The sequence below is a fragment of the Mustela nigripes genome, chromosome 6 (assembly GCF_022355385.1).
Source record: "Mustela nigripes isolate SB6536 chromosome 6, MUSNIG.SB6536, whole genome shotgun sequence".
Classification (NCBI taxonomy): Eukaryota; Metazoa; Chordata; class Mammalia; order Carnivora; family Mustelidae; genus Mustela; species Mustela nigripes.
In genome coordinates this window covers 103,374,846-103,384,053 of record NC_081562.1, presented here as the reverse complement: position 1 = coordinate 103,384,053, position 9,208 = coordinate 103,374,846, and positions in this window count along the sequence as shown.

Below are 9,208 nucleotides of genomic sequence, written 5' to 3'. Positions count from 1 at the left end.
GAAATTTCTCCAGGATTTACAATACCCATCTTCTGTTTATCACAATCTGCCTTCAAAAATATCATACTTCTTCAACCATACATTCAACACTATACTTCCACTTCTTTTTTCCCATTGTGTAATTGCTGTCAGGCATTTTACTACTACATATTTTATTAATTCCATAACATAGTGCTTTTATTCTTGCTATAAATAGACAATTGTTTTTAGAGATTTAAAAATATGATTAAAAATATCTTTTATATTTATTTATATACCCACCATCCTCAGCACTCTTTACTTCTTTTTATTGATCCAAATTTTTATTTGCTATTACTTGCCTTTTGCTTGAAGAAATTTATTTAAGACCTCTTTTCATGTAGGTCATTGATGATGGGTTCCCTTAGCTTTTAAACAGATGAGAAAAAGTTTTATTTTGCCTTCATTTTTGAAAGATGTTTTTCCGGGCTATATAAATCAAATTTTGGCTTTTTTAATCCTTTGGTATTTTAAAGATGTTGTGCACTGCTTCTGGCTTGAGCAATTTATGACAAGAGGTCTGCTGTCATTTTTTCTTTGAACTACTGTTTTTTTTTTTCTTTTTCTTCTTATGGCTGCTATAAGATTTTTTTTTTTTCATTCTAACACTTGTTTTGGACATTTAATACAGTGGTTTTAGTGGAGCCTTCCTTATGTTTACACTAACTGATTTTTTTTGAGATGCTTGGATCTATGCATTTATGGTGGAAAATTTTTGGTGCTATTTCCTCAAGTAGTTTTTCTCTCCTCTCTTGTTTTTAGGATGCCAGTAACATGTTTTGGATGTTTGATATTGCCCCATGGTTCATTGAGGCGCTGTTCTTGTTTGTTTGTTTAAGTTTTTTCTTTTCCTTTTCTTTTTCTTTTTAAGATTTTTTTTTTTAATTTACTTATTTGACACACAGAGATCACAAGTAGGCAGAGAGGTAGGCAGAGAGAGAGAGGAAGGGAAGCAGGCTCTGTGCTGAGCAGGGAGCCCTATGCGGGGCTCGATTCCAGGACACTGGGATCATGACCTGAGCCAAAGGCAGAGGCTTTAACCCACTGAGCCACCCAGGTGCCCCTTAAAGTTTTTTCTTTGTGTGTTTCTTAGTTTCTCTTATCATGCCTTCAATTTCACTCTGTTTTCTTTTTCTACTTCTATAATTTGCAGTCTCATATAATGCAGTTTCCATTTCAGTTATGTTTATCATCTCTAGAAGTTCTATTTGGGTCTTTATTATATATTGCTTCCTCTTCATTACGCTCATATTTTTCTTTATGTATATAAGCATATCTATAATAGTTGTTCAACATCCCAATCTGCTAATTCCATCTTTCTCATTTAAAAAATCTATTTCTATCGATTTATTTTTTTTTCTGGATATGGGTCACCTTGTCCTGCCTCTTAGGATGCGTGGAAATTTCTCACTGTATGATAAACATTATGAATTGTGTGATACTGCATTCTGGATTTTGTTGTAACCCTTTAAAGAATGTTGGATTTTTGTCTTAGTATATGATTAAGTTACTAGAAGATACATTTATTCCTTTAGAAACTTTTTTTCAGTTTGATTAAGTGGGTCCAGAGTAACCTCTACTTTAAAGGATGACCCTTCTAAGAACTCTGCCCAATGTCCTGTGTGTTATAATCTTTCTCCATTCTGGTCGATGGAATGAGAACTACCCCTGGCCTTGTATGAACTCTGAGAATTGCTTGGCCTATTCTTTCTGGTGATAATTTCCTTAGCCTCATGGAGTTTGGCTCCACAGAAATGTAGGTCATTAGCCAAAGACTTGAACAGACCCTTCTGCAGCTGTCTGGAACTCCTCTGCAGCACAAATTCTAGCTGTCTGGGCCTCCCCAAACTCTGAGCTCTGATCAACTTAATGAGAGCCCAGGATGTCTTTTGAATCCCTCTGACCTGCACTGCAGCTTATACACAGCCTCCAGTCAGTAAGCTGGACAATCATAGGACTCATCTAGTTTGCTTCTCTTCTTTCAGAGATCACAGCCCTCTATTTCTAGTTGCCCAATGCCTTCTAAATCTTTAGGGCAAGAAGACAGTTCCCAAAGCCATTGATCTTACTCTAAGTCTCTTATATGTACATAAATCCTCATGACAGCCCTCTGAAATAGATACTATTATTATTATACTCATTTTAGAGATGAGAAAACTGGGCATGGAGGAATTTTAAAATCTCACCCAAACTCTGGCAAAGGTTAGAGGTGGGATTTGAACCTAGGAAGTCTGGCCAGTGCTATTAAGCACTATACTATACTGTCCCTCAAGGAAGCATTAGGAATATAAAAATCTCTAAAGCACTTAGGTATTTGAAAAAGGAACTGGATGTAGCCCGGATTTCAAATTTAAAGAAGAGGGTGAATGCAAAGCACTGGCTCAAGGTAGGAGGTATTTTCATGCCTACAGAATGGCTTGGGTCTTGACTCAATCAGTGTGGACCAGGTACAGCTGTGGAGGTAGATGTTCCATAAATACTAAGAGACGCCACTGCAAGGGTAGGCAAGAGGGTGAAGCATGCCTTCAATATAGAAGAATGCCCCTTGGACTGACCTTGGCAACCTCGGCATTTCGAAGAGTGATGTGTTCAATTTCCCCAGCAAGGCTGAGAGTCAGCACTTCGCAGGACAGACACGATTGTCGAGAGAGCAAATCAGAGAGGACACTTTGCAATTAGAGAAGCTGCTATGGAAGCAGGAAAGTCAGGGTTCTATAGGAAAAGAAGTCACTGCTGACAATATAGAACAGTCAGTATCTCACGACTGAAGTAACAGACCTGATGCCTGATTTACTCTCCTTCACATACGCAGAACTGTCTCTATCCATCATCCTCAGACTCATTCCCCTCTGGCAGTGAATGGGGTCTTCACAGTTCATCAAGTCTATGCCCCCGCCTCTGCAAACATCAGTCTTACCCTCTCCAGAAATGTCAGGGGTTCAGGAGGTAAATGTTATTCTGCAAAGTAAATGTTTATCACCATCCATTTGAAAGTCATAACTAAGGAGGCCTCCGGAAAAGTGATCTATCCTCTAATGATTGATCTTTGGTTTTACTCTGTTTCTTAGGAAATGAATTTCTCAGCTCTATTAACTTTGTACTGGGCATTTGCTCTGTTAAAAACCTCTCAGCGTTCTGCATATTTTTCCACAACAGGCTTCATAACACCTTGTCTTGCTTATCCAATACCTTGGCAGCAGGCTGCATTTCATGGCTCTACTCTAAGAGATGTTTTCATGCAAACCTTCAGTTTTTTTTAGGAGCAAATGCCTCTCTTAGTCAATCTATCTCCCTTTTGCATGATGATGTTTTGGGCTTCTTTCCATCGTTGGGATGAAAAAAAAATGTACTTTCCATCTGCACCAGTTATTAATTTAACGTCTTTCAGCTCCAAACCCACCGTCTGTATCCTGCTTTGTAATACAGGAGCTGGGCTCTCCAGGCTATATTTCTCTTTGCCAGCTGGCTTAATGTTAGGTTTCGACAATAGGAGTGTGGGAGGGACAATGCAAGCCTAGAAGAGAAGGGTTTTTTCTTGTCCTTCCGGTTTTCGGTTTTTCAGTGTAGTAGGTCACAGGTCAGGAGCCACAACCCATCAGCATTTAATAGCCAGGGCAGGCTGCCCTTTGCAGCTCAACCGTGGGCATCTTCCACCTATTTCCCTGTCGCCATGCTGCAGGTGGCAGGTTCCTGTCACAACCGGAAACTCTCCCTGAGGTCTGAACCTAGCCTTGCAAAGCCCTTTTCTCTGAGCGTTTACATTTCTTCCTTCATTAGTTTTCCCTGAGTCCTCACTGCAATAGCCGCTTCCTGTACTTACTGCTTCTCCACTCCTTAGCATTCTCTCGCACCCTTCTTAAGAGTTGACCACCCTTTACAGAATTAATAAGTCTTTGTATGAAAAATTTCCTTTCGAGGGGCGCCTGGGTGGCTCAGTGGGTTAAGCCCCTGCCTTCGGCTCAGGTCATGATCCCAGGGTCCTGGGATCGAGCCCTGCATCGGGCTTTCTGCTTGGCAGGGAGCCTGTTTCCTCCTCTCTCTCTGCCTGCCTCTCTGCCTACTTGTGATCTCTGTCAAATAAATAAATAAAATCTTAAAAAAAAAAAAAAAAAGATTTCCTGTCGGATTTCTGCTGTGATTTCTGTCTCCTGCCTAGACCCTGATTAATACACCAGCTAAGGGATTCACTGGTGTTGGATTTTTATTTTTGAAAGATGACAAGAACAAAGGACTCTCTCATTAGGGATTATGTGTGTGTGTGTGTGTGTGTGTGTGTGTGTGTGTGTGTGTTTGCACACGCACATGTGTTTGCATGTGGCAGTTTGGCACAGTGTTAATGGCACAGGAACTGAAGCCACATTGGCTATGCCACTTCCTAGCTGTGTGTCCTTGGGCAAATTGTCTTTTTGAGCTTGTGTTCTCATCTGTAAAGTGGGGATACCTAGAGTTGCCAGGTAAAATACACTCTTCCCACTTAAATTTGAATTTCAGAGGAACAACAAATTATTTCTTAGTGTAAGTGGGTCCCAAATATTGCATGTGCATCCACTCTGCATTTTAATTTGCGAAATCTGACAATCCTAATACCACATCATAAAAGGTCAAATGAGTGATACGTGTGAAGGATTTGGAACAAACTTGGCGGATAACAGTCACGCCGTAGTTAGTCATTCTTTTGCTTGTGTGAGAGTGTACCAGCACCCCTTCTCAGGGACACCCTTCATGAATTGTAATGTTCCTGTTGTATTTACTGTTCTCTTTAACTGTGTCATTCACAGCCCCCCACCTTCCATCTTTTAAAGCGACAAGGCCAGGTAATGGTTTTGGCGGGGGTAGCTACTGGTTATATCAATGTATGCTTCTGACTTTGGGCAGCCCAGTCCCGGGCTGGGCATCAGTCCATGGTGCAGCCTGTGGAAAGGGTGCTGTCCACTAGGGGAGTAGGAATGAGCTAAATCTGTCAGAACTTGCGCTGAAGAATATAGAGGAGATGGCTCAGTGCGGACCGAAGGGAAGGAGGACAGATAGCAGAGATGGGCGAATTCACCTTGAGGGAGACTTTGAAGCAGAGAGAAAGGACAGTTACCTTGAAACTGCTGAAATCCTGATATATTTTCTGTTTCTAGTTCTCAGGCAAACCTACCATAAACCTCCTTTTTCTCTTGAGTGTCTATTCCTTGCAGACAACCCTCCCAACACACACACACACACACACACACACACACACACACACACACACAGAGTCTCTCTCTCTCTCTCATACATACACACAATCAATCATATACATGAACATCACTACTTCATTTAACAAATTATATTTTGGGTGCTGTTAGGGAAGGTGGGGATACATAGTTGGGAAACACCATCTCCTTCCTTGAAGACGTAGGCTGGAGGGTAGGGAACACAGGGTGAAGGTTAGGGATAATGTAGTCCTCAGCAAATGTCAAAACTGAGGTCTGTATAAAATAGGGTCAACTGATGTACTTAATAGAAACTTCATCAGCTGGTAACCTTTTCTGGAAAATCTTTTCTGAAAAATATAAAGGATTCTCATGCTAGGAAAAATATGAGATGGGACAAATTCTTCTTTTCTTTCATTTTTAGGCATTGCACTACATCCAACATTTAGTGTAATGTAAGTATTCCGGAGATTACAGTCATGGAAATGTAGAAGAAACACAGAAAACTGAAAGCCTCAGGCAGCAGGAGAGGCAAGGAATTTTCTAGTTTAGGGCAATCTGAGTGCAGGCATAATAGTCTTTGAAGTGCATCTATGTATAATTATTTATAAATTCCATGCATGTGCATATGCAGACATGCACACGTGCATAAGGACATGTACTGAAGACATACTGAAGGTCAGTGGATTTCCCACAGCTGTGAGGCTTACATCACAGCTCTTCCAGTGGATCACAGAATCATGTTTTCTATGACATCTAAATATTGGGAACTGATACATGATAGTCCTTAGAGGCTTGGGATCACAAGAAGGGATCAAGGAGGACAGGGAGAGGAGGAACAGGAAGGCACCAGGAAGAGAAATATGGCAAGCAGAGACCAAAAAGATATAGGAGAAGTAGATGGCTCTGCACATCCCCTGGCAAGCCCTGGAGGGCTTCGTGGCTCCTGAGATGTCACTCTCAGGGCACCTGCCAGGGGAGCTCGGTACCTTGTTTACAATATGGGCAAACATATTGTAAGGTGAGCAGAGGACAGTTGCTTCTCTTGTTTGAAGAACTCACAGAGCTCCTTTCTCCCCCAGGCCTCCAGTGCCTTGTACATATGCCGGATCCTACATGGGAATCCCTGACACAGGAGAATCAATATTGTTATAAAGAACTCCAAAAATATTTCACTCTCTGCTTGGTCAGTCATTCCACCTACTCACAATTTGTCGCTTGGATCTAGTGGTAGGCGTACCCTGCGGGGTTGATTACAGGTGTAGAGTGGACCCTGCCGCTCATCATTCACAAGCAGTCACTGAGCCCCCGGGGACCAGGTGCTGTGCCAGATGTAAGGCACTTACTGTGTTCCAGGTGTGTCCTAAGCACTTCGCCTAACATCAGCTCAAGTAATGGTCACAACAGCCCCAGGAGAAGGGCACTATTCTGCCAACGAGGGAACCAAAGTGAGAGGAGTCACACAGCCTGCTGGAGTCGGCAGGACTGGAGCCCAGGCTGTCTGGCTTCAGAGTCTATGTGCCCAGTCACTGTAACATACTACCTTGGATACAAACGTATACCATAGGCCTTTGTCTCCGACAAGTTAAAAGTGGGTATATCCCCAGTGTTTCTTATTCTTCCAAAATGGGGGCTCCAAGTTCCAGCTCCAGCTGCTCAGGTCTCTCTTACGCATGGAGAATGGCAGTTGTTACAAACCAGGACAAAAGAGGCCGCTGAGGGGCTCTGGGTGGCTCAATCAGTCAGGTATATGCCTTCGGCTCAGGTTGCCCCACGTGGGGTTCCATGCTCAGCAGGAAGTCTGTCTGTCCCTCCACCCACTCATGCATGCTCTCTCGCTCTCTCTCTCAAATAAATACATAAGAAGCCCCAACAGGTCATTGAAAGCAAACCTGTTTTCCCTTTTCAGTCAGTTTCCTGCTGTAGAAGAGGCCAGCCCCCAACTTAAAAAGCTAACTGGACCATCTTCTTTGGCTGTATAATAAAACTTCAACAGACAATCGCTCTAGCATGATTTATTTGATTCAAGAAAATTTCGTACAAATTAAACCACACTTTCCCAGTAAATGACACCATAATTGCAAGGAGGGAATTTATAACTTTCTTTAGAAGGAGTTTGGGAAGATCAACCCATGTGGCCAAGCAGTAAGAACTTCACCAGGGGAACTTAGTGTGTGAGGCCTGGGCGGGGGGCACTACAGATTTCTGTATTTGCTACTTCTGATATGGCAGCTAAACACATCACAGCTTTGGGGTTCTGTGATCCAAGTCTGGTCAAAATTCCCCCCTTCGATGAATGATCCAAGATCAGAACAAAATGCAACTGAAGGAGTGAAAAACTGTCAAACTGTACTGTTGGCAGAGATCCTATTTCTGGTGGGTTCTGATGCCAGAAGGGGATGGTTGAGAGTGAATTCTGCAAGTGGATGCAATGCTAGAATCCCAAGGTTGCAGGGCAGTGACATAAATTCAAATATAGGGCCCAAAGCACATCCATAGCTTTTGGTGCCTGGAGACGCCCATCCCAGGGGACAAGTGGGGCCTGCTTGCTTTTTGCAGGCACTAAGCAGTAGCTGGTATAAGGTTAGGTAGGCTTAGGTGGCAGGATCCCAAGCTTGCTCTTGAATGTAGTGGGTTAATTCCTAATAAGGTTCAATTCATGTTTCCTTCACCCTGGTGAATTGGATTTGCTATGCCATCATTGAATTCTGATGTCTTTGGGTCTCTCTCTCTGTACTTCTCTCTCTTTCTGTCTCTCTTTCCTTTTCGCCCCCTTACCCTTACTGCCACATATCTATTCCTGTGTGAGAGAGCTCATATGGCCTTGTCTGAATGCTGGGCTTTGGAGTCAGACAGATGAGTTTACAATCCTTGTTAGCTATATTTGACTTTGGACATGTCTCAGTCTTTCTAAGTTTTAGTTTATTTGTAAATTAGGATGATGACACCTAGTCCATAGAATTGTGAGGATTCATTGAAATAATGTGTATAATTGGAAGCACTTATTCTGTTATTAAGGAGCTCATATTCAGAGTAAGATCTGTGCTTTCAAAGAAAGTTGAAATCTGTGTAGTAATAACACAAGTAAACCGAGACTCTACAATTTCTGAACTCGGAGATTTGGGAGATCACTTGAACTGGGAAGGGCGCTGAAAGGAGGAAGAGGTAAAACAAAAAGGTGAGGAATTAAGGAACTGCAAAGAAAAATTTCATCTGAATTCATTTATTCATTCCAAAAATCTGTCTTGAGTATCTACTATGGTCAAAATGACAGGCCAGATATTCTCATTGCCTTAAACATTGTTAGCATCTACTAGAGGAGATAAGGAATGGACCCACCTGGGAACAGTCTCATGAGAGCACTTCTAAGGACACATGCACATCTCCCTAGAGGGAGATCCCATGAAGGGTGGCCCCTATGTACACCTGCCCTGGCAGGTTGCCTAGTCCATCTGCCTGTCTTTCCTGTTAAGGATCCTCAATGCAAGTAATTTCACAGCTGCCCTTTGTCATCAATTCTGTGTCTCAAAACAGTAACAGGCAATTCTTCTTGATACCTAACTAAAACATCTTGTGCTGTAGTTTAAATCTGGTCCCTCTGGTCTGTTCTCAGAGAAGATGGAGACCAGTTGCCCATCATTCTCCACATAATAACCCTTTAGGGGTTTGGAGAGTGTTATTGAGTCCCTTTGGGCTCTAGATATGATTACCCATCATGGGTAGACTGAGGAAACAGGATGCAAACATTGTGCTTCATTTTCATGGCAAATGAGTTTCTGTGGGAATTTAGTGTTCCTGAGGTCAGTGCAGTCACCTTTGTCCACAGACAAGATGTTGGGGTAGGGGCAGCTATGAGATGGCCAGTGATTTTTCTCCCAAGGGCAGTAAACAGACTACAGTGTATCATGGGAAACACTTCATCACTATTAGAACCTAGAGAAGTTCATTCTAAAGCCTCAGTTTTAGAAGACAAGGGAAGTTTGCTCCCCAGTCAGAATTAGTCACCTTCT